Source organism: Chiroxiphia lanceolata, chromosome 6 (genome assembly GCF_009829145.1).
Source record: "Chiroxiphia lanceolata isolate bChiLan1 chromosome 6, bChiLan1.pri, whole genome shotgun sequence".
Taxonomy (NCBI): domain Eukaryota; kingdom Metazoa; phylum Chordata; class Aves; order Passeriformes; family Pipridae; genus Chiroxiphia; species Chiroxiphia lanceolata.
In genome coordinates this window covers 43,365,437-43,389,807 of record NC_045642.1, presented here as the reverse complement: position 1 = coordinate 43,389,807, position 24,371 = coordinate 43,365,437, and the positions used below count along the sequence as shown (strand labels likewise).

The window sequence follows — 24,371 nt, the reverse complement described above, 5'->3', positions numbered from 1 at the left end:
TCTGATTAACATTGCTTTGTCTGCACTACAAGTAATCCCTTTATATCTTCATCTCTCACACCCCACAGTGAAATCTTCCTTTAATTAAATAAATCTTTCAATCTTTAAACTTACTGATCATAGTGAAGTTTTTGGTGAGGTATTTTTCTGTTGTGTTTGTTTGGTTTTGTTGTGCTTTTTTTGGTTGTTTTCTTAAAAAAACCCACATGCAATTCCTATAGCTTCCTTTTTCAACTGCTTGCACTGAAGCAACCAATTTGAACCAATTCCTATTTGCCTTCTTCCCCACCCCAAAAAAGACCATACTCTGTAACTATATCATAGCACATTTAAGTATTACACAGAAAGACACAAGGACTTTAATTTTCACTATGCATAAATAATCTCAATGAACTTGTACCCCATCACCCTTGTATGACCCAGCCACGTAAAATGAAGGAAAATACAAATCATTCTTACAAATGCACTCCTTCGATATAATAAGAAAAGTTCATGGTTTTATAGCCACATACCCCAGATTTGTTCTGTTCACTCAATCACTGACAAATGCAGCATTACCTGTTATCTAGTTTTCTCCAGAAAGAAATTCTTCAAGCCTCCAAGTCAGAGAGAGATCTAGGAACATTGGTGGCCCAAATGCTGCACAGCTAGCTACCAATGCATATATAAAATCTTCTTCTGCTGGAAGATTTCTTCAAATGCTACCAAGTTTCAACTATTTCATGCCTACTGATAAAAAACTTTAATAACATTATCAAAAAAACCTACAAAGCAAAAATAGCAGGGATACAGATCCAGTTAATAACACATAATGAATCTCAAGACAAGAACTCAGAAACTACAAGTTATTCCCATTAAATACTCAAGAGAGCTACATAACACTTTGATTTTGGCTTCCACATCCAAACCTATTATCATGTTTTCCATTAGGCTATTCTAGTCGTAGTACCTGCAGAAACTAAAGAACCCTTGCTCTCTGATGGCAGGGGCCCAGTTAAGCTCTCGAGGAAGAGCTCCCAAAATAGAAGCCAACAGTCCATTATTTGCAGTAAATAACAAAACACTGAATAAGAACAACAGCTCACCATCAGGAAAAGGTGAGGGCAAGTACAGTTACTCTTCGTAGCAAACAGACTCATATTGGAGTTCACATTTAAGACACATTTAAACTCGAGACTTTCTGAAACCAAGTTATCTTATTTTTCACCAATATAAGTTTTAAGGCAAACAGAAAGCAATTCTGCAGCGTGATGACCTGTGAATTTAGGCTACAGTGTCATAATGATTCCTGCTGGCTTTACAATTTATGAATGTAGGATCACAGCCACAAATGCTGCTTATACACTGAAAAGAAGGGGTACTCTCCCACAGAGATGGACAAAATCCCCCCTCCAATTCTAGTGTTTCATTTTCTCTCACTTTTAGAAATCTAAACTGATCCAGTAATATTGACCTTAGCAATATTTTACATTTTTCACAGCTTACAAATTCCTTAGTTCACAGGCCACATAAATCAACATACAGAGAGGGCACCTTTCTTCCAAAGCACTAACCAGTGAGATATTGTCCCTAAAATCATAATGGAGGTTTCACATTCCAATTGCAAATTCTTACTAGTCATATAAGCATCTAAATCTCTTTTCAATGTTTCTTTGCTTCAGTATTTGTGACAGCAAGGTACACTAGTTAATTACGCATTCATTTGAAATATTTGTCTTTAGGTAGGTGCCAGAGAGCAAAAAGCTAAGATTCATGTATATCTTTTCCCTTACAAGATTCTTTTCCTTTGGATTTCAGTCTCCACTTTATGTTAGTTTTCCTCCCTCCCTATGTTAAAAACTGCTTTATCTGCTTCTTGGTCACCTTCTCATTCATTCTCCCTCCTTGCCTTCTTGCATTCATCCTCTTTGGGTTCAACCACCTTTCTCAGTATCAAAGAATCATTTCCTTAGACTCTTTTCATCCCCATATACACATGATACTTAGCAGAAGATGGGGAAAAACACATCTCTTCAGAAACACTCGGAGTTGGGGGTGGGGAGGGGATGTGTGAAAAAAACAAACTTCCACTGATAGCATACCACAGAGTCTCTCAGGCTACTATCTGTCATAATGAAATCAGTCGCACATGAAAAGGAAAGAAGAAAAGGCAGTTTATGACCATGTTCTCAGGTAGGGCTGCCTTTTCTAAAATGGCCCTCTGAAATATGCCATTTCAGCTGTAATACAAACAAAAATGTGCAAAGCATTGCTTCAGCGCTGCCAGTCTGCATCACAAGGCGTAAGGAACACAGAGCCCCAAGCATACTTCCTATATTGCATATGTAATTGGCAAATGTCCCTTATCATTTCAAGGGACTTGTAAATCCTTAGTGTAAATACAAATTTTAAGACAAACGTGCTGAAGTTGGTGATGCATTCAGATACAGTGTGTTTCTAAACAGATGTTTCATAGCTCAAAGGGCACTTAAAAGCAGAAATTACTAAGTCCTGTGTCATATGGGAGGTCAGGATAGATCATAATGGCGTCTTCCTGCCTTAAAATATATTATGTAAGGCAGATGATAATGCCTAAAGGCTTACCAGTAAATCTGAACTCCTGAAAACAGATGATCACAGACAATTCAATGTCTGTGTGTTTTGCTGGAGATGGGTGACTCAGTGGAAGTTAAATTTGTTTTTCATGACCTGTCTGTGCTGATGTGAATTCTATGATTTCTCTGGGTCATTGTCCCAGCCCTTCATAGGGAACCTCAATTGCTCCAATACCTTGTATCACACTGACCACACTCTTGGCATGATTTTAAAATCACACTGAAAACAAGGCTTCAACTTACCATTTTAAGACTAGCACCGAAGCATAGCATCTGAATTTGAGATTTGCTATTAGTCACATACTCCCATCAGGGCAATAATGTTAACAATTCAATCACTAAACCTGCAAAGTCTTTCTAGCAATACTTTTCACAGAACCCTATTAGCAGTGATTCACATTCTCCACAGTCCTTTTTAGTTTGTGACTAACACTGAAGTACTGAAGTCCAGGCTTATGAGCAAAATTGTCTACTCAATTTGTATGCCCTTCTAAAGCAGGGACACTGTCAAACCTGAAGTGTGAGACAGCAGACTGTCCTCAGTGCTTTTTCAGGCAGGCTTAGATTATCAAAACTGGTATTTAGCTTTTGACACATATAGCCTTAGGAGTACTGAACACAGTACATCTGTCAAAGATGGGAGCTGGAAAACCAACCCCACATTTTGGAAAATGTTGATTTCTTGTCAGATCCCCTCTCTAGGTGGAATATTGTGGTATTTTATTTTTAATTTATTCATCATCCTCTAAATGCTGTAAATGAAAGATTACAAGGTTGTAATTTAAATATTCGGTGTCAGTACATAACAAAGAATCAGATTCCTACTGAAAATAAATATTTTTTAGCAGCAGTAGTTCAGCCTCCAGATTATTTTTTCAGTGTTCATATAACAGGGAAGATGCTAACAGATACCACAGTTCAGTGTTTAGCAACAGAGTGCCAAGAATTGTCATCAGGTGAACTATTAAAATGAGTGTTAGATCTGTCAAATGGGAAGGGGATGCTTGTGGGCTTTTGCTCTGCAGCAAGCAGCCAACTGGTCCCATTTGGCACTACCTACTCTGAGACTTTCTGTTCATAAAACCCTTGAGAATTCTTAGCTTGGAAGAAGTACCAACACAAAAACAATTAGCAGCAAAAGTGCACTTTCCCAACTGGATCCCTTTTGGAGCAAAATTCATCTAATTCATAGGATTAATCTCTGATAACTCAAAAATTAGGAATTTGGAAGTAGGACCAAAAACATGCAGCATTTTGACGGAACTAATTCTCACCTTTGTCTGTGAGGAGACTAGAGGGAGGTGAACAACTTTTGCATGAAAGGATACTTCTGCATTCTTTCTTCTTTTTAAAACCATATGTCAAAAGTTAAATACCAGTTTCAAAAATCTAAGCCTATCTGAAAAAACACCAAGGAAAATCTGCTGTCTCACACTTCAGATTTGACTTTAGAAGGTCATATGGATTGAGCAGACAATTTTGCTCATAAAGCCTGCACTGCCTGCAATAAAATTCTCCAGAACAGTTCTGTAGCAAAAAATTGTGGCCAGAACCACAACCCAGCAGGCAGTCTTGATGGTGTTACTGGTTCGGGGTAAAACTGCTTGAAAAGTGGAACTGTCTGTAAAGCATAGAAATATTGATATGTCTGAACACACAGGGTTCAGCTGGCAGCCTGAGTTCAGGTGTGAGTGCTGGCCCTCTGCAGGGGCACACCAACCATATGATCAGCAAAGGAATAACATTAGAAAGAACAGAAAAATTAAATGATGGCTCAGTAAACTAGGAGCCAGATTCCTCAGTCCCTTCTGTTAAGCAAGTAAAGTCCTTGCTTGTTAGTACTAAAGAGAAGAGTCTCCTTTGAATGACTAAAAGCAAAGACGTGGGGAAAAGACACTGGATACCAACATCTAACACTGCTGGTGTTAGATGACTGCACTGCTGGTGACAGAGAATGCAGGACAGCAATGATCCTGGATAACTTAGCCGGTGGAATCACTTGTGCCCTTATCTTCACTGGGACTCCACAGCACTTGTCTTTTCCTGTGCCTGCACTTAGTTCCCTGCATCAGCATGCCAGCTTTTGTCTCAAGCACTCCAACAGCTGTGGAACTTGAACTTCGCTGACACTTTCTGCTTAATTTGCATATTTCCTTAAGAAAGAAGCTGCTAAAGCCATGGAAAATGCAGAGTGCCTGGGAGAAAGCAAAGTTCAATGAGCAATGCTAGGTACAGATTATTAAACCTGGTGTCTATTTAAAAATAAAAGGTTAAAAAATATTCACTCCTGATGAAAATCTCTCTGTGCTACCACCCACTTATATTTTCTGGCAGTGGTTTTGGTGGAAGTAGAAACACAGTCTTAGAACTAGCTTGAAAATACAGGACATACAAGCTCAGCTGACTTGTTCTAGCTATTTACAGAGCAATTAAAATGGCTTCTTTCTTCTCTACCCTTGGTGCAAACAAATCAATAAAAACATAAAAAGATTAGAAGACTGAAAGACCAAATGATTGACTGACTTGCAGGATACATAGATTTTGCAAAGACACAAAAACATGCAGAACCATTAAGGCCAATATGCCAACTGAAAGATGCACTCAGTGAACATGCATACACTGCATTCAGCAATTGCAGCAGAGAAATTCTAAAGACAGAATCTCTCCCAGAAGTCAGGAGGTAAAGAAAAATAGCTCCAATCTGTAATAAAAATTACATGCACACACATGCTGTGTTTTTGAGTATGATTTCCTCTTTTATATTCCAAAGCGGCTGCCTTACCAAAGTGGCTGTGCATGTTCAGATCAAAGCAGCAGCTGTCAGAGCTCTCCTATTGTTTGGGGTTATTTACAGAAGGGCAGAGAACAATTATTCTCAAGGTACATAAGGGCTCCAAAACAGGTTAAGACCAAGCTGAGCAAATTTGGAAGCCAGTTTGCCACATGTTACATATTATACAACCAGAGCAGAAGTGCAAGGTCTCATTCTCTCTCTCTGCTCTGCCTTGAGAATACTTGTTCACTTAAAAAACAACAAACCTAATATTCTATTCTCATGACCAGATAACCCTCCCTTCCAAATACTTCTGATGATTCCTTACAATGAAAAAATGATTGCTCTCTACTTTCAGACATTTAAAATTGACCTTGTCAAAACTACAATTTCTTTCTTTATTTTTAGATCTTTTCCCTTCCCTTGTTATTTAAAACTGACCTTTTTCCAATCTCTTTCTATCTCCTCACACATAATTTAGTCTCTTCTGATAAAAGGTATCTTCCTCTCCATTTTCTTCATGCCTCTTTTACTTGGGTAAGATACCACATCTTTTCAGACCTCATCTAAGAACATATTTCATTCTTTTATACAGGACGCACATTACAATTCTTTTCCTGATAATACTTGTCTTTGTGCTTCTGACTCAAATTCCAAAGGAATATTGCCTTTTTACTGCAGTAAGAAACAAGATTATATTCCAATTACATGGGTGGCACTAGGCCCTATACACATCCACATCTCTCTCTGTGTACTGTATATGGAACTGAATGAAATGCCAGGAGACACAGTTAAAACCAGAAAAATTCTGATCATATGTATAGAATTGATAAGCACGTGAACACTCATATATACATGAAGATGTGCATGCCATAACTACATAATTAGAAAAAAATGTGAGTAAGAATCCACTTTAGTTTCATCTCAAATTCAAAGACAAGAACTTCATCAAAGCTCTGAAGTTTAATGTCGGTGGTGTTTCACTGATCTCCTGTCACTCACCAAGGTAAACAACAGGAGCTACAACCCTGACATTTCCATGAGTGCAAAGAAGAAAGCCATCTGAACAGATGTTCAGATGTAATGATAATTCCTAGTGCACAAGCCAAAAGGAAACCACATTGACATAAAACTCATCAGACCATTTCACAGAGTAAACAGATCATACTGACATGGCATAGGCTCAGTATCATCACTTACCTTTTATTTAAAGAATTAATTATTTTTAGGACACAAGCAAATTTTAGCTTTAGTATTTCTTCCTACAGCAACTGAGAGATTCCCATGTCTGTAAGGCAGCTCTCTGGTTCTAATGCATAGTAATGAAAGAAGCAAAACATTATACAGGGAGAGTATCATAAACTGTTACCCAGTCTGAAGACATTGCATCCATCCAGAACAGTGAGATATGTAATGATGTGTGAGAACAATATAATTTCTTAATGACAGCCACATTATTCTGTCCTAATTACTCTGTTACTTTTATGGAAATTATGACTGAGTCTAAAGTACAGTGCATAAATCCCAAGCCTGTAAACCCATACATACTAACCACGTTTACAGCAGTCCAGTTACTGTTGATGCAGGAGACTGAGTGTTTTATTGTTGTTTAAGGAACTGGTCCATCATCTTGCACTGTTTCTGAAGATGAAGGCACTGATATAAGAAACACAGTTATCTCTTTCTATGTGCTTTTCTTAACAAATGCAGGTAATTCAAAGCAGAGGAGAGAGACAACTGCTAATAATACTTTCAAATATTGTGGTAAGATTTGATCATCTATGGATAGAACATTGCACATTTATTCTTGCAAATATGTCCATATCTTCCTGCTTATTTAAGTTCATTTTCTTTATTTCAGTTTAATCTGGCCTTTTTTATTCCTATTTGTAACTGTGGCATTTTTTATTGAATTGATGGTATCTGTATCTAAATAAGTACATAAAAAATTACACACATCCCATGGATGTTGATTTCTTTCAAGAAATTAATTGCAACACATGAAAGGGGAAAATTTCCTTGCTGTGAGTCCACCAAATTGCACCAACCAGAAAATCTGGCCTTTAATATTTTGAAAAACGTTCATTTTACATCTTTTATTACTGTAATGTTGTGGGTAATAAACAGGAATTCATTATTCTTTCATATGAACTAAATATGTTCACACAATACCTTTGTACTGATGATATTAAAGGCATTACAGACATTCATGCTTCAGTTCCTAAAGTCTTCTGGCAAGCAGGTGACTATTATTAGCTGCACACCACTGGAAAGATGAAATGCAGGTAAATAAATGACTTGCCCAAAGTCTTGCTACTGCAGAGTTATGCGGAGATTATTATCTGGGCACTATTGTGGTGATGTTGATTTGAGGAGTCTATCCAAAGCCTCAGTGAGAAATGTCACAGCAATGCTCCTGACCATCAGACAGGAAGTGTAGGTGGCTCTGAATTGCCCACTGGAGGAGGCTGACTTAGCTTGCAGCTCACTCTTCCCTAGAAGACCTTTCCATTGACTAAAGAGAGACTAGTCTCAACAAATTAAATGCTGCTTAATTTAATCATTAGTCTAAATATGAATGCACATATATTTCCTCTATGCCTTTCATCCTTGAACTCATTTAGATAGTAAAATCTTCAGAGCAGATTCTGTCTCGAAGCTGTCCTGTAAATATATATGGCTGTTCACATATGGATACTGTTCTTATCAGCAAGAATGGAAACAGGGATTTTCTGACTACAGAACAGAGGCGCTTAATATCAAAACAGAAGTAGTACTATCCTTTGCTCGAGGGCATCAAGAAGATGTTTTTATCAAAGGAAGGACAGACTACCTCTCTACTATGTCAACATACTGGTATTTCTCCAGTGCTCGAATAGATAGTAATTACTAGGTAGTAATCAGGTTCTGAACATCAGTTGGTTCACCTACCAAAATTGCCTCATCCTTTTCAAATAAAAATATTCTCATCTCTCTTGCCTCTGAATATATAAGGGCTGGCCACAGTAGAAGGCTGTGGAAGTGAGTCAGGACCGGGGAGCACTATCTGAGATGCTAGACTCCATTTCTAGCCACTGCAGAGATCCTAGAAGCTATAGACTGAAATCTCAGTGCATGAAGAAAATAAGTTTGACGTGTGGGCCAACCAAACAGGAACAACAGAAGTGGGGCAGTGGACTGGTGACTAAAGTGATTTAGAACAGCTGTCACTATAGAGCAACACATAGCACAACAGTTGCAGTTCCACAGCACAATTACTCTTTATGACCTGCTCACTAATAGTATTCTTACAAACTAAAAAAAAGCAGAATAATGTGCAACACTAATCACCACCTGATTTTCCACTGTGAGAAACAAGAGTGGGTAAGAATGCATAATCTTTCTTTTTTGCTCATACTTCCCTCTCTCCTGGAAATTGCATAGTAGCAGCAGAGCTGAATAGCTGCAACAAAGCTTTCCATCGCTGTCAGAAGTGCTGGGATAATGGTGCTGTATTAGGGTAGGGCTGAAAGCCCATGATGTCACTGCTACTGCTTCTGCACCTTCTGTCCTTCAACAGTTCCAGGGGGACAGTAACACCACAACTATTGCAGTCTTGTAAATCATCAGTATAATACTCAAATGATAAAAAGATGCTTACGAACTCCTCAGAAAGGATTTTTAATTTTAGGCTCAAATCTCAACCCACTCTGAAACAGAATCACAGCGCTGTGACCAAAACAGAGATACCAAAAGAAAGCAATGCCTTTGCCCATTTGCAGACTAAGCTACTGTTTTTCAACAACAACGACAAAGAAGAAGAAAAAAGGACGAAAGGTAAGTGGTTAAAATATTTTACTATACATCCCTCCTTTAGTTTATCATAACTGCAGTTCTATAAGTTTCTTTAAGTTCTTCTGTACTCCCAAAGCTCTCAGGAAAATGATGTTTCTGTTATATTTCTGGTCCAATCAGAATAAGCAAAAGCAGAAATCTTACAAGAAAACATGTTCATGTTTGCCCATGGAGTCTCAACACGACACATATCCCCAGAGGTAAATCTATAACACGTTTAAAGACACATTTTTGCATTCAAAGTTAAGTGACTGAGAGTCTCAGACTTCTCAGACATAGATTATTCAGATCAAGGTGAATATGGGAAAACTTGTCCCATGAGGTACATTGCATGACTCAGAAATTATCACCAAGACTGGCAATAAGCCTGCCAACATGAAGACATACCTGTACCAAGAACTTGCATTTACTTCATTTACCTCACCAGAGGAAAAAATTATACAGATTCTCTCATCATATTTTCAGTTCTGAGAATTTCCCCTTAGTATTTGGGAGTGAATCTCTTAATGAGAAGGGTCTTAAGATTTGATTCTTCACAAATGCTGAGCCTCTAAAATCCCATGAAATTTGGCAGGGGCTGACTAGGCTCAGTATTTCTGCAAAGTAGAAAAATATCTTAATAACCTCCTAATGGACTGCTGAAAATCATAGTTTCAGCAATCAGGATGAAAGAACTGGCTCTTTTCAAACACTTACAACACAGAAATAATTGATAACATTTGAAAACTATAAAAAGAGGTGCAAGAAAGAGAAATAGATTTGTATTTTAACCCCATTTGAGGGAATTGGACAAAAGGGCTTTGCTTGGAAGGGCAAAGCAGAAAAACACTTCACTCAAAATAAAGAAGAATATTTCCTTACGATGCATCAAAGTTTACCTGAAACAGGAAAGTATGTTTTACATTTCTGTTTCCCATAGTGAGGGAGGTGGCTGGCACTCATGTAGAGGAACATTTTCCCAACAACCCACCCTGCATACTCACACTTTGCAATTTGGTAGAAAACATTCTCCAGCCCTTTGGCTCCCTAAACAAATTTCAGAGCCCAAGTTCCTCTGTCTTGTTTTCAGACAGTTCCCTTGTCAGAGTCACTCTGTGTTTCACAGTGGTGAAACACACTGATTTCCTCAAGTTTACTTAAACTCAGCTCAAAAAATATCAGACTGGATTCACGGTAAAGCAAAGCAAAAGATCTTGTAGAGATTTAAAGTCCTTTTTTTTTGTCGTTATAAAATGAACATCAGATGCAATTCCAATATTAGCTTAAAATGGATTTCATATCTATTTGCTTAATTACTCCTACTTAGAATTCTCAGACAGGTTCCAGCTGCTTCAGTTGAGGGTTTGCCTTTAAAGCAATATCATGTCTTTCACATGCTGCCCTTGGTTTCTACAACCTATGTATTTAGATATGGCTGCTACAGTTCACTACAATCAAGTCTGGACTAATAGGCTTTTAAGGATTTTACCTGAAATCAAAGCATTTGAGTACTTAATCACAGAAACTGCTTTCTGAATTCATGCCTAGATAGGAGTGACTGAATATCAGCTATGCCAATATCACTGATGCTTTTTCCAATAGTTGGGTTTAATAAACATTTTCTGCACTTTCTTAGCGTACCTGCCTGTCAGGTGCCCTATAGCTGCTCTAGACTGTTTGTATTATGAGGGATTATCCACATTTCCACATGAATTATTAGAAAAGACATATGTATTCTGTGACATTTCCAATTTTGGGAGGTGTTAAACATTTCTGTAGGTATTCCAAATGATATATTTTATTAAGGATATTTTGGACATATTTTTACAAGTGTACTTTTCTTATTACATCAAGCCTGATCTTAGTTATCACTGTGTTTCCAGAACCATATTTTTGCAACCAGATGCAATTGGCAGAAACAAATGTTTTAAATACAGTATATTATGTGGATTTCAGCCCTAGAAAGTAATACTGAAGTTAGGATGATCTGATTTGCTGCAGTTGTCAGAGACACAGAATAGTAGTATCTGCTAGGACCTGGCAGAGGCTGAGTCCCCTCAGTCTCCACTCTTGGGTTTGTAGCATTTAAGGCACAAAGCTTCAGCTGCACAGCATCAGCTGTTTTCATCTGAGTCAAAAAAATTCAAGGAAGAAGAGCACGTGGTTGTTTGCTGTGCTGATTAGTAGTGGCCTATGGTACAGTCCACACTTTGCAAGAATTACTTGCTTCCTATACAGCACAACATATATGGATAGCCTAGTGCTAATGTCAAGAACCTATTTGCATTCAAGTCCTTTTTCACACAGCTCTGCCAAAGAACATAATCTTCACCTTTGCTACTTTCCACAAAGCACCTTGAACAAACCTCCAAACCCTTCACAGGTAGAAAACAATAACACAACAAACACAAAACAATCATATTGCTTTGGAGATGCATTTAGGCTGCTTAGCACATGATCTGAGAACAGACTACAAAATCTCCAGCTGCACCACGAGATGGTGCTCAGTTTCCTCTGTAAGAGACACATGGAGTACCATCATGAGTCAAGAAAGTTTGCTTGAGCTGGGTACTGACATTCCCAGCCTAAGCACACACAGACAGTTGGGTTTGTAAATGATTCTCCCTATGAAGCCCTGCTTGATACAGCATTCTCTGAAAAACACTGCTGTGCTCCTGAAAGAGTCACCCAACCAGTGACGAACTGCAGAAAATCCCAGTCTTCAGAGCTGAAAACTTGAAATCTACTGCACTCACAGCAAAAAAAAAATAAATTAATATGCTTGAAATTAATCAAAGTGTGACTAGTGAGAGAAATATTATAAACTTTTATTACAATGAGAACTGATCGATTTTATTGGCGCTGCTTTCAATGGCAATGATGATTAATGAAGCAAGTTTCCCTTAATCTAAAATTATCCTAAGCAGAAAAATATCAAAATATAAATTGGAAGTAACAAACTTTCATTCTTTCCAGTATAACAAAACACGGAACTAAATGAGGCTAGTTTTCTGTCCATCAGAAAGAAAAACCAACAGTGATATTACCCACACTTGTGGCATCATTATTTTGGCAATTTTAGGACTATGCTCAGTATTTTCATAAGAGAACACAACACTATGGCAGAATAGGCAATGGTAACAAATCTAATTGTAGTGTATGCAATTAAAGTTACAGTAGAATGGTAACTACCAGTGTATGATTTGGCCAACTGGGTACTGACCTCTAAAAATCTCAGTGGTCATCTACAAATATGCTTATTCTGTCATGTATTAAAGTTCAGTCAGAGTTGCTACATGATATTTGATGTCATCTTCCACAGTAGAATTGGCTACGTTTTAGCAGCAATGGATATTTCATCTGTAACAGCCCTCATAAACAAAACTCCTGGCTTCATTCACTATCCTACTGAACAAACTCACCTTACCAGCCTACAAGGAAAAAGAAAATCAACAAACCTCTCACATTTCTATAGCTCTTTCAAGGGGTCTCTTTGCAATCAAAACATTTTTTTATTATTTCTGCCTTTAAAAAAGAATGATGGAATTCCAGAAACCTTTGAACTAGGCAGTTTTGCTCTTGCACAAAATGTGCAAACCCACTTTGCTCAAATTAGAACCTCTGCATGCATCTTTGCACATGCCAATTGGAATGTAGGGAATCCATTCAAACCTAGAACCCATCATATGCATGCAAATGGACCTGGGTTTTGGGACAATGAAATATCAAACATATGACATCTTTCCCCAACTCAGCTAAGAAAGGCCTGTGGTTTTGCATTTGGTGAATACTGTCCTTCACCTCAAAGCTAAGAGCTAAACTCCAAGAATTCACGAGGAACACCACGCCAGGTGGAAGATCAAAACTTTGTTTAAATTCTTGAACACTGTAAGAGAATTTTTCACTAGCAATTCCAAAGAAGCCAACAGCTTGGTGAAGGTGCCAACAGCTTGGTGAAGGTAGCAACAGCTTGCAACTTGAAAGATGCCATGTGAGTCAAAAGCAATACCAGCTACATGTCTTCTTTTCCCTACCAGTTCAAAACAGTGGACTGAATAATTTCAAGTAAGATTCCCCTACAAAGAAAAAGGGAACAGAAAACACACTAATCCAAATTATGTCAGCATTCTAGCAGTTTATTAATACACAATTAAACCCTTACCTGAACTTACTCTCACATTAACAGTTAATTAGCATAATAACTTTCTGTTTTGTTTCAAGCTTGCTAGTGATTCTGTATTCCTATTTCATGAGCAAACAAAAATAATAAGATATCCTTGGATGATTGAAACTCTACCTGCTGATTTGACTTCCATTTCATGGTCAGGCCTGTATACTGTGAAATTCACCAAGAGGAAGAAGTTATTTTTCCATAATGAAGTGTGCACACACAACTGTTTAATATAGTAACCACTGAAGTGACACAAATCAAAAACATATTTAACTGGGAAAATTACATGAGAACTTGTCTCAGGCTTTCTAACTTTTCACATTCAGAATGAAAATGTTCATCATATTCTACTAGCTAGGAATTAGTTTATGATTATATAATGAACCTTCACCCCTGATCAGATATATCTTTGGCACCTTGGCCAGGTTTCTTGTGGCATCAGAATCAGCTTTTCTTGAAAAGAGTAGAAGATAAGACATTAGAAAAGAAGACATTACTTCTGAAAGGTTTGCTAAGAGCAAGTTTCCAGAGAAGCCACAGCAATGCAAGCTTGCCATCATACACCAGTGTGCACCAGCTTGACCAAGTGAGACCCTCTCTGTGAGAAAAAGGTTTCTTGTTCCCTCTGACTCATTCTGTCTTCGCACTAACAGTAAATACATCTAAAGTGATTTTTTCAGAGGTAGACCACAAACCTGTAGCTCTCTTTTCCCCAGCTCACTTCAGAGCAGCCAACATTCAAGCACAGAAGCACCAAATGATATTTTTAAGTGAACTTCTTACTCATGTGTGTAATTGCAGTTCTTTGCTCTCTGAGAGAAATTTTTTAGGAGCAGTGCCTTTTGTCAGACAAACCAGCCTTGCAATGCAAAATATAGGCAATGTGATGGGTCACAGTGGCAGGACAGTAGCAGTCACTGATGAAATAGGTGGGTGCTATAAGGACTGTTAAGCATGGAAAAGAGCTCCCTGCTGTGGAGAGGCAATTTTTCTCTGTCATTATGAACCTTCCCACTATTTATTCATGGAAACAGTATCCAATATTTAAGTGCTAATGCAGGCACCATTTGATTTTAAGATAGTCAACAGCCTGACACATCTTAATCCTGGAAACAACATATTTCATATTGCTACACAGCTCCCTGATACTACCACTCACACATCAAGTTTCTTCAAACTCAATGTCTTGTGTAGAAAAAGAAAATCAATGAAATGGAAAAAGAAATTACCAAATACTTGAGGCCTGGACACCATAGATGACACTGTTTCAGGCTACCTTTAGCCCTCTATTTCTCTGTAAGACAGCAAAAATCTTGCCTTTTTAAGCCCCTTTAAGCCCTTGGAGAAGCTCCAAGGACTGTATGTCCTGTGAAGAAGATGAAGATGAGGAAGAAGGGGTACCAAAGACCCCAAACCCAACTCCAGAAAGGGCATGTCGGGGGGCAGAACCGGAGGTGGATAGATCTGGGATTGGATGGACCTTATTATAAAATCATAGAACCACTGTCTGGGGTGCGTGCATCGTGTGTATTCCCTGGGCCTAAAGCCTGATTAAAGGACCCGTTCTTATTATCTTATCTTATATATAAAATTGGACCGGAGTCTTTTTCTCCACGGTCTCTTTAGGCAACATGTCATGATGTCCACAAGCTTTAAAGGCTATAGTTCCTTCCTGAGTGTACTGGATCTAGCTGGGAGGGAGTTAATTTTTTTCATAGCAACCTGCATGGTGCCATGTTTTGGATTTGTGAGGAAAACAGTGTTGATAACACACAGGCTGGGGGAGAGTGAGAGAGCAGCTGTGTGGTGCTTAACAACCTACAGGGGTTAAATCAAAACACTCAGGAAAGTGCAAGTGATGACAGCTGATCTGAAAAGAACACAAATCAATTTATACATGAAAAGTGGTCGAAATAACAAACTGAGAAGCTTACATGTTTTTCTATCAAAGCCTCTTTTTTCCCAGGCATCCTGGCTAAGATCCTGCAAACATTGCAACAGAAAAGGAAGCAAGACATCCTGTTTTCCCCAGTGATGAGAAAGGAAGCTCATAATACAATAACTGGTGGATAAGAGAAAAACATTGCTGACCAGTAGCTAGTCAATTCAATGTATCATTAAACAATACCCAACACCCCAAGACTTCTTCCTAGATTACTTCAAGCTTCACCCACAGTATCTTTCTCCTCTGGAAAACAAAACCAAGAAAACCCCTACCCCAAACTTTTCATATTCCATAATATTTGTTATAGCATCCAGGATCTCAATATTTAATTAGCATTTCTAACATTAAGTAATGGGCATCTAGCTTAGTGACTGACAGGATGATTGGTAAGGTTTGTTTTGACTGTTCTCTTCAAAACAGTTCTCATTTTTAGTTATAATCCCATGGAAGGGGTGAGAGGCTACAGGAATTGAAAGTTATATATATAAAAATGTACAGCACACACAAAGTCAACCTTTTAAGAAGTGGCAAGGAGTCAAGAAAAGTTGCTGGAGTAGGAATGATAGCCAGTAAACCAGCAGAGCTCTTTTCCAAAAACAGGTCATTGATTCCTGACAGATGAGTGCTGAGTTTCCAAGGTTAGTTTTCTTTTCTGTTAGGTCTCACCACACCAGTTTAGGTAAAAATATCACAGAATGCATTCCACCGAGTTCTGTTCTCAACACTGTCATTTCTCCGTACAGATGACCTTAAAAGACCTGCTGAAGTCTCTCCCTGAGCACTGAAACTGAAGACTCAGACTAGAGACTTCAGAAGGATGGGACAGTATCAGCTGGAAGATGAAGGCTAACAGCTGTTAACTAAGAGTTGGGCATAGCTGAAGCTATGGACTTGCATTTGTAGCCCAGATTTACGGCCCCTGATGAAATATTCTGGGATGCAAGGGCCTTGTGATATAGTAGTGAATGCTCTGTTGGGGTGGGTAGACCAATGGAAAAAGACCAGTTGGTATCACAGAGGTTAACCCATCTCAGCTGCTGAATTGTGGTAAGACACGGCTGCCTGGGTAGAGAAGTTGGCTGTAAAAGTACTTCACATAGATGCGCATGTACCCAAGAGTTGGGTTACCAAAGAATATCGCAACAACAGACAGGTGGACTGTACTGCCAGGAGTAAATTGTCTCAGGTGGATCTGGACTGACAACACAAGGTAAATTATTTCTGGCTCCATGGGCCCATTATGCCTCAGGTCAGCAGGGAAGAGACGCAACATTCAGATGGGCTCGTGATTGTGGGGTGGACTTATCCCCCAGGGTATCCATAACTGCAAAACATGCTGCAATCAAGCACACCAAGCAGGTAAAGCCCCTGTGGTACAGGGGATGGTGGTCGAAATATAAATATGGGGAGGCCTGGCAGATCGATTGCATCACACTTCTGCAAACCTGCCAAGGCAAGCGCTACGTACTCACAATCAGTGGAAACAACTATTGGATGGCTGGAGATGCACCCTCTGCCTCATGCCACAGCCCAGAACACCATCTTAGGCCTTGAAAAGCAAGTCCTGTGGTGACATGGCACCCCAGAAAGAATTGAGTTGGACAATAGGATTCATTTCAAAAGTAGCCCCATAGACATGTAGGTCAGGGAGCACGGTATTGATTGGGCATATCATGTTCCCTATCATGCACCAGCTCTGGGAAAATTGAATGGTGCAATGGACTGTTAAAAACCACATTGAAAGCAGTGGGTCATGGGACCTCCAAACATTAGGATCTACATTTAGCAAAGGCCACCTGGTTAGTTGACTAAAGGCTCTACCAATTGAGCTGGCCCTGCTCAGTCAGAACCTCTGTGTACCATTAAAGGGGATAAAGTCCCCGTGGTGCATATAAGAAGTGTGTTAGGGAAGATAGTTGGTATTAGTTCTACCTTAAGCAAAAGCAAACCTACCTGTGGGACTGTTTTTGCTCCAGGACCTGGGTGCACTTGGTGGGTAGTCAGAAGGACAGGAACACATGATGTTTATCTGAAGGGGATTTGATTTTTGGGTGAGAACAGTCTGTAATGTTGAATTGTATAATACTGGTTGCTGACTGACACTGCCACTGTATGCCATAACTATCATGGACACTGCTGCAGATACACCAGTTATGAGCTCCTGATGCAGCTTGGAACCAGCCAACAGCACACCAGCTCTCCTGCCCTAGAAGACATCTGGGATAGATAGAACCCACAGTCATGGATCAAATGAACTCAACAGACATCTTGGAGGGACAGACTATGACTACGGAAATTATATCTGTGCTTGTGCATATATGTATATAGTTGGAAGGTGTAGGATTTGGGCATGATGTAGATGGTGGAGAATAAGGGGTGGATCATTCATTCATTCTTTTTCCTGCTTCACAGACACTGCTGAGCTCTTTGGGCTAGAAGTCAGTTTAAAGAAAACAGAAGTTCTCTATCAACCTGCACCTCAGGAAATCTTCCATCATCCCCATATCACCATTGGCCAATCAGAGCTCAAATCAGTCCAGCAGTTTAATTACCTAGGTAGCCTCATCTCCTCGGATGGTAAGATTGACGGAGAGACAGACAACAGGTTAGCAAAGGCATAGAGTGCCTTCGGAAAGCTTCATAAAAGAGTCTGGCGTAATAAACACTTGAAGAAAAGTACAAAGATCAGTGTTTACAGAGCCATAGTGCTGTCTACTCTCTTATATGGATCTGAATCATGGGTCATCTACCGCCACCACCTGCATCTCTTAGAACGCTTCCATCAACGCCGTCTCCGCACAATCCTAAACATCCGCTGGTCAGATTATGTGACCAATACATCTGTTCTAGAACAAGCAGCAGTCACGAGTATTGAGGCCATGTCGATAAGAACACAGCTGCGCTGGGCAGGGCACGTCTCAAGGATGAAGGACCACCACCTCCCTAAGATCTTGCTTTATGGTGAACTTGCCACCGGCTGTTGCATGAGAGGAGCCCCGAAGAGGAGATACAAGGACTCCCTGAAACAACATCTCAGCCTCGGCCACATTGATCAACATAACTGGTCTACTCTGGCCTCCAACCGGGAGGTCTGGAGACACACTATCTATAACACTGCTGATGCCTTTGAGAAAGCACACAGGATCACCCTTGAGGAGAAAAGGCAATGCAGAAAGAATCGTGCCTTGCAGAATTTACCACCTAAGGAGTCTTTCTGCTGTGCCTTTTGCAATTGGACATGCCTGTCTCATATTGGCCTTTTTAGCCACCAGCATGCTTGTGACAAACGTGGGTAGAGACCTTTCCCAAATCTTCGTTCGCGAAGCCCAGCCATGAATGAATGAGATGGTGGAGAATAAGGGGTGGATAACGTCCTGGGTTTTGACCAAATACAGAGTTAATTTCTCATAGTAACCATGATGGGGTGCAGCCTGGAGCTGTGTGGGTATGGCCAAGACCCCAATGTTATTCAGTATTATCTTACATCATTGTCAGGGGTGGAGGAAAGGGACTTTCCCTTCCAGGAAGAAAGAGCATTCATTTCCGGTCACGGGGAAAGTGTGGTGGGTAGAGGGTCTGTCCACCATTGCTTTTCATTGTCCGGGCCCTGGTGAATATTTTGTGTGTAAATCATCCTCTCTTTGTACATTTTTGTTATTAATATTGTTCCTGTTGCTGTTCATTTTCTTATTTCATTGCTGTTTCCAGTAAATTGTTCTTATCTCAACCCATGATCTCTGTCTTTTTTCTCCCACCAAAGTGGGGCTGGGGACCGGTTCTCACTTTTTAGTGGGAGTACTAAATTGGGGAATACAAATCCAAAACTACAACATGAAGTCAAGAGGGGATTTTTTTCCCACTGGAGACTTAGAATGGATTTGAATCAAATAAGTCTCAGAGAAAAGACCTCACTTTGTAATAGCTGCCACAGGGAAGAGGAATTTGCTGTGTTATGTAATAAAGCTCATCTGCACAGCCACAAAGGAGCTCAGAGAGAAAACAACCAGAGGGGGAGCCCAAATAACCTCTCAGCCCATCAGAGGCATATATTCACATGTCCAGAGAAGGATAGGGGCACACTGGCAGGTGGGAACATAAATTCTGAGCAGTGAACACCTTGTCCACGTCTGTCCCAGCGCTGTCCCAGCAGAGCCTATAGTTCTAGTGTCCAAGCATGATACTCACCACCATAAGACATCTGGAGGAGCTCTTTAGATCACCTCTTGGATTAAGGGGGTTGCTACATAGGGTGTAACATATGATATATAGAGGAAAAGCAGTTTGGGATCAGACAGACTTACTATGGGATATTTAGGGGAGAAACTAAAGGCACAAAATGGGAGGAGTTTAGGTGATTTTACAAAGAGCAAGAGTGAGAAAACAGAGTGGTAAGGGGATAAAAAGGGTTGATCATGTGTAAATAATTGCTGGTCAGTATGTTTTCTTGGCTGTGCCCTGTGCCTGATCAGTGCAGCCTGTCCTGTCTTATTCAATTCCTTTCTCTATCTTTCCTGGGTGAGCCCCCTCTCATTATTGGTGCATGAGAGTGTGTGGGGCTGAGAGTGCTGCAACTGGAGTCAGACCATAGGTCAGCAGGCCCAGATGTTCATGCTGCCAGAGACTGGAAAAAGTGTGTGTGGGGTCTGTGAGTAAGTGTGTGATCAGTAGCAATGGGCCTTGCCAGCAATACATCTGTAGCCTTGCTACTGACTGAATCTAGGAACAAGCAGAGGCAGTAGCCTCATCTCTCTCAGGCTGTTGGATCCAGAATGGTAGATTTTCCTCTAATAGAATTCTTAGTTTACCATCTGACAAAATACCTAGGAAGACTGCTGTTCTACCACCTGACACAAGGAAAAGTCTTTCAAAGACAGGCTAGCTCCCTTCCTTTCTCCTGCATTCAAGTGCAGCAGCAGCACGAGGCCAGAGCAGCACACTGAGTCTGAGACTATTCAAAGGTGAGACCATTCTCACAGTCAGGCTCTACAGATGCTACAGACACCAGCTTTGCTTTCACCACTACAATATGACATACTAATGACTTGTCACTTCTCAGGGTGCATAAGTATTCATTTCTTCATAATTATGTTTAAATGGAGTTAGGAGATATTAGAGTCACAAATATGATGCGTATGTTTAATCATACCACTTCACTTTCAAAATAATGTTTTCATGTTAGAGTACTATTAAGCTTTTATTAAAATGACAGCAATATCACTAGGAATCAGATAAGTGCACTTGGTTTTACAACATTTTGATTAGATTAGAGTTAGCACGGCTTCCTATTTACTTGTGATGATACAGAAAAAAGAAAATTTTAAACCTCTCCCAGAAAGTTACACATCATAGATTCATATTTTATGCTGTTACAGGGGCACTAACTAAAATGAAACATTAACATTGCATTGAATAAGGCACTAAATACATCAAGCAGGGCAACTGAGATGGGAAAATCAATCTCATATTGTAGCTGTCTTCTATTGTAAAAGACCAGTCCAAAATTACTGGATTTGAAACAACATGTTAACTGTGGGACCTCACAGAGACACAGGATTATCTGTGTAGTAATGATTGGAATGTGATTTTTCATTCTCTTCCATTTGTGTCTTTAGCAACAGGTAGGAGAAGAGGATCAGGATTTTCTGAAGCATCACAAGTGACAGGAAAATAGGTGATGGCTTGTCTGGCATGCTTTAGTGAGAAGATAAGGCCTCATTATGAAATAACAAGTGATAAGACAGAAGTATTCACTGTCCCAAGCAACTACTTTTGAAAGATCAAACCTCACAAAGAGCTAGTGTCAAACTATGTGACTGTAACTATTGACATGCCACATAAAAGGTTTGTGAGAAGGAGAGAGAACTAGGTCAAGAAAAATAATACATGTAGTATCCCAGAAAGAATAGAGTGAAAACGCCTCCAAAAGCTAACAAATCTGTAGCACAAACTGCTCTGTCCTCCACACTTAATATTGGGTAGAATGCTGAAAACCATCCCCATCTGACCTTTTATAAAGTGGGATCACTGGAAAGGAAATAAGGAAATTAAGGACTCGATACCTTTGAAAACATGAAGAAAAATCAGAGCACTAGATACAACGCAAACTATAGAACTATCACAACTTTAACTTTCTTTAGAGTGAACCATGCATTTTAAGAAAAACTTTACAGGAGATGGATGACTTTATTTAGGAAATCCTATTTTAAAACCCAAAATATATGTAGGTAAATATATAAAGGTATTTAGACTATACCTATTTTCCCCATAACTCCAACCAACAAAATTGTGCTAACCACTATGTTTGCATTGTGTTGAAAAATCATTCAATGCACCTTCAAACAGTTTCTTTGGAGATCCTGGTCCTGCTTTTAGTTGTGCTGATTTCACACTCAGAGGAAAAGATAGTTACTATACAGCTACATATGTGTGAGCAACAGCACTGTTGTGTCCTAATTTCAAACTCTGTCGGTGTGGAGAAACAGATAAGATCAGTTTAGGTATCTTCAAAAGTGAAAGGAAAGGATGAGATGAGTATTAAAATAAATACAGAGACAGTAAAAAAAGTTCCAATACTATGAAAGTAGTATGAAAGTATGAAAGTATGAAAGTCTGCCATTTCAGAATTGTGAAATACAATAGTGACGAGACAGAGAGAGAGGGTAAGATGAAATGATGGAAAACAGTATTTTGCATCAGATATATGACAACCCAAGACACGTAAGACAATAACACTCAATGCTTTCAATGAAAATTAAGAGCAAGTACATTGAAAATTAAAGGCTTACCTGGGACAGTATGTTAGACTCCTCTCAAATAGCATGAGCTTCAGTGCTTGAAATGGTAGGCTCTTAACCTACATGTTCCACGAAACCCCGAAAGTACAGCTCTGTTTACCTTTAAAACCATGCACCGGGTCCCTTCTGTTCAGTTAGCAGTGGTGACTGCTTGACCTGAAACTCTTGATTGGGAATTCCATTTGTCTAGTTACTTTAAAACACTTCTGCTCATTTCAACAGACCCTAGCAGACTCATGTTTGTGGATAACTCCCTCTGCACAAGTAAATGTCAGTGTGCCTGCAGGAGCGGTTACAGTGGTATTAAGTCTGCTTCTGCCCAACCGTATTTTATTCATGCAAGGGTAAAGTTTTTCACCAATCCCCAGTAGGTTCCCTTCTAGAAAGCAGGACAGCTGACCTGAGAAATTGCAACAGGCAGCAAAAACACAAGGTGTTGGAGGGACTAGAAGTAGGGTTGCTCATTTTCAGCAAAGTATGATAAAAATAAATTAGGAAGACCCAAAGTGCTAAATAAATAAATAAATGAAAACCTTCAGGGGAAGACTACTGAAAAATGCAACAGGCTCAACTATTAAAAATGCATGGTAGCAAAATGATTCAAGATGTTTTCATGCTTATGAGGAAACCAACAAAAGCATTGAATTCAGACTATCTTCCCACTGCTCTGATTATAGGATTCTCTTTTCCCTCTTTTTTTTTTTAATGTTTCTTTCAATCAGTGCTAGATTTTTCTTTCATGAAAACCAGACCATTGCTACTTGCTACTCAAGCTGATTTCCCACCTGAAGACAGTCTTCCATAGCTCAGCTTTTAACAGCCAGCTGTCATGAAAAGTTGAAGATGTTAACAAAAACATCAGATTGTTGTCCAGTACTAGAGGAACTGATATGGATCCTCAGATGACATACATCAAGAAGTGTGGTGCAAGTGTTTTGATAGAGTTACAGGTGGCTGAGCAGCAAAAGCATATGAAGTCTCAGGAAGTAAAAGATCCTATTTTTATGGAAATGTCCTCAGCATTACTGGGTAAAATCTGGCAATCTCAGCTACTAGATTCAAGACACTTTTTCCTATTGCACATTCTGTCTTGAAATATAGTGTGAAAACTTCAAAGAGCAAAAGGAATGCAACAAGACCTGTCAAGATTTGTCATACACTGGTTGATCCCACTTGTAGCAGTTTAATCCCACAAAACAACTAAGTACCATGCAGCTGCTTGCTTACACCTCTCCTCCCCTCAGTGGGATGAAGAGGAAAATCAGAAAAAGGTAAACCCCATAGATTGAGATAATAGTTTAATAATTTAAATAAAGTAAATGATCATAAACAAGCTCCTCAGGCACATCGGGGCTTGCCCCTTGCAACAGGCTCCTAGGGACCACTTCCCAAGACCGAAAAACTAATTGCTTGCACTTACTGAAAAGCAGGGTCTCAATCAGCTGGCATTGATGAGGAGGGGAATCTGAATCTATTGTCTGATTATGTGTGTATTTTTTTTCCTATTTGCAACCATGGATAACCTTTTAAATTCTACAAATACTGTACACATAGGAAAAAATACCAAAGAAATGCTGTCTGCTGTCTAATGCTACAAATCTATTCTTAGACCCAAACTATGGCAAATCTGTTAAGAAACTGCTTTAGAATAAGATTCTTGGTGCTGCTACAATTGGCTTTACTACTTGAAAGCTCTGTGTTTCTTTTGGGGGTGCAACACACTTCTGCTAGCTTGGATGCAGCTCAGTGATGAGGGAAAAGGCCACAGCCTCTAGAAAACACATGGACCATCCTTGCTTTTTAATCCCTCATAGCATTTCCACAGTGATGTTCAGTCTTCCATAAATACTTCCACATAAAATGCAATACTGAGGATCTGCCAGTTCAGGAATCTGGTTAAAAGTAAGACAAGCCTCAAAGCACACTTTAGAGATAAACAGCTCCACTCTCTGGGAAGTGCTTTTTACTTTGAGGCCTACATCAACTTTGATCAGCTCTTTGAAGTAGAGCAGAAAAGATTGGGCTTGCTCAGTCAGTCTAGAACAGGATATGATCTTTCACTATTATTTTTCACCAAGATTTTATAATCCTTCCCCCCTACTTCTATAGATTGAAAGGAATTTTCAGGGACTCAAAGATTCAGATGGAATTTATTACAGAAACCTATGACTAGCAAATTATATATATATATAAATATAATATACTCAAAATGTAAGATCTAATTTTTCCTTATTCTATACCCAAATAAAATTACTTTGAATAAATATCAGGTTAAGTTGTT

At 39.3% G+C, this 24,371-nt stretch overlaps 1 protein-coding gene across 26 annotated transcripts in view; it reads right to left on the bottom strand.

Annotated features, from left to right (window-relative positions):
* Nucleotides 1-24,371, bottom strand: part of NRXN3 (neurexin 3) — a 1,006,081-nt gene that overhangs the window by 613,421 nt on the left and 368,289 nt on the right. The gene's annotated exons all lie outside the window — the stretch shown is intronic.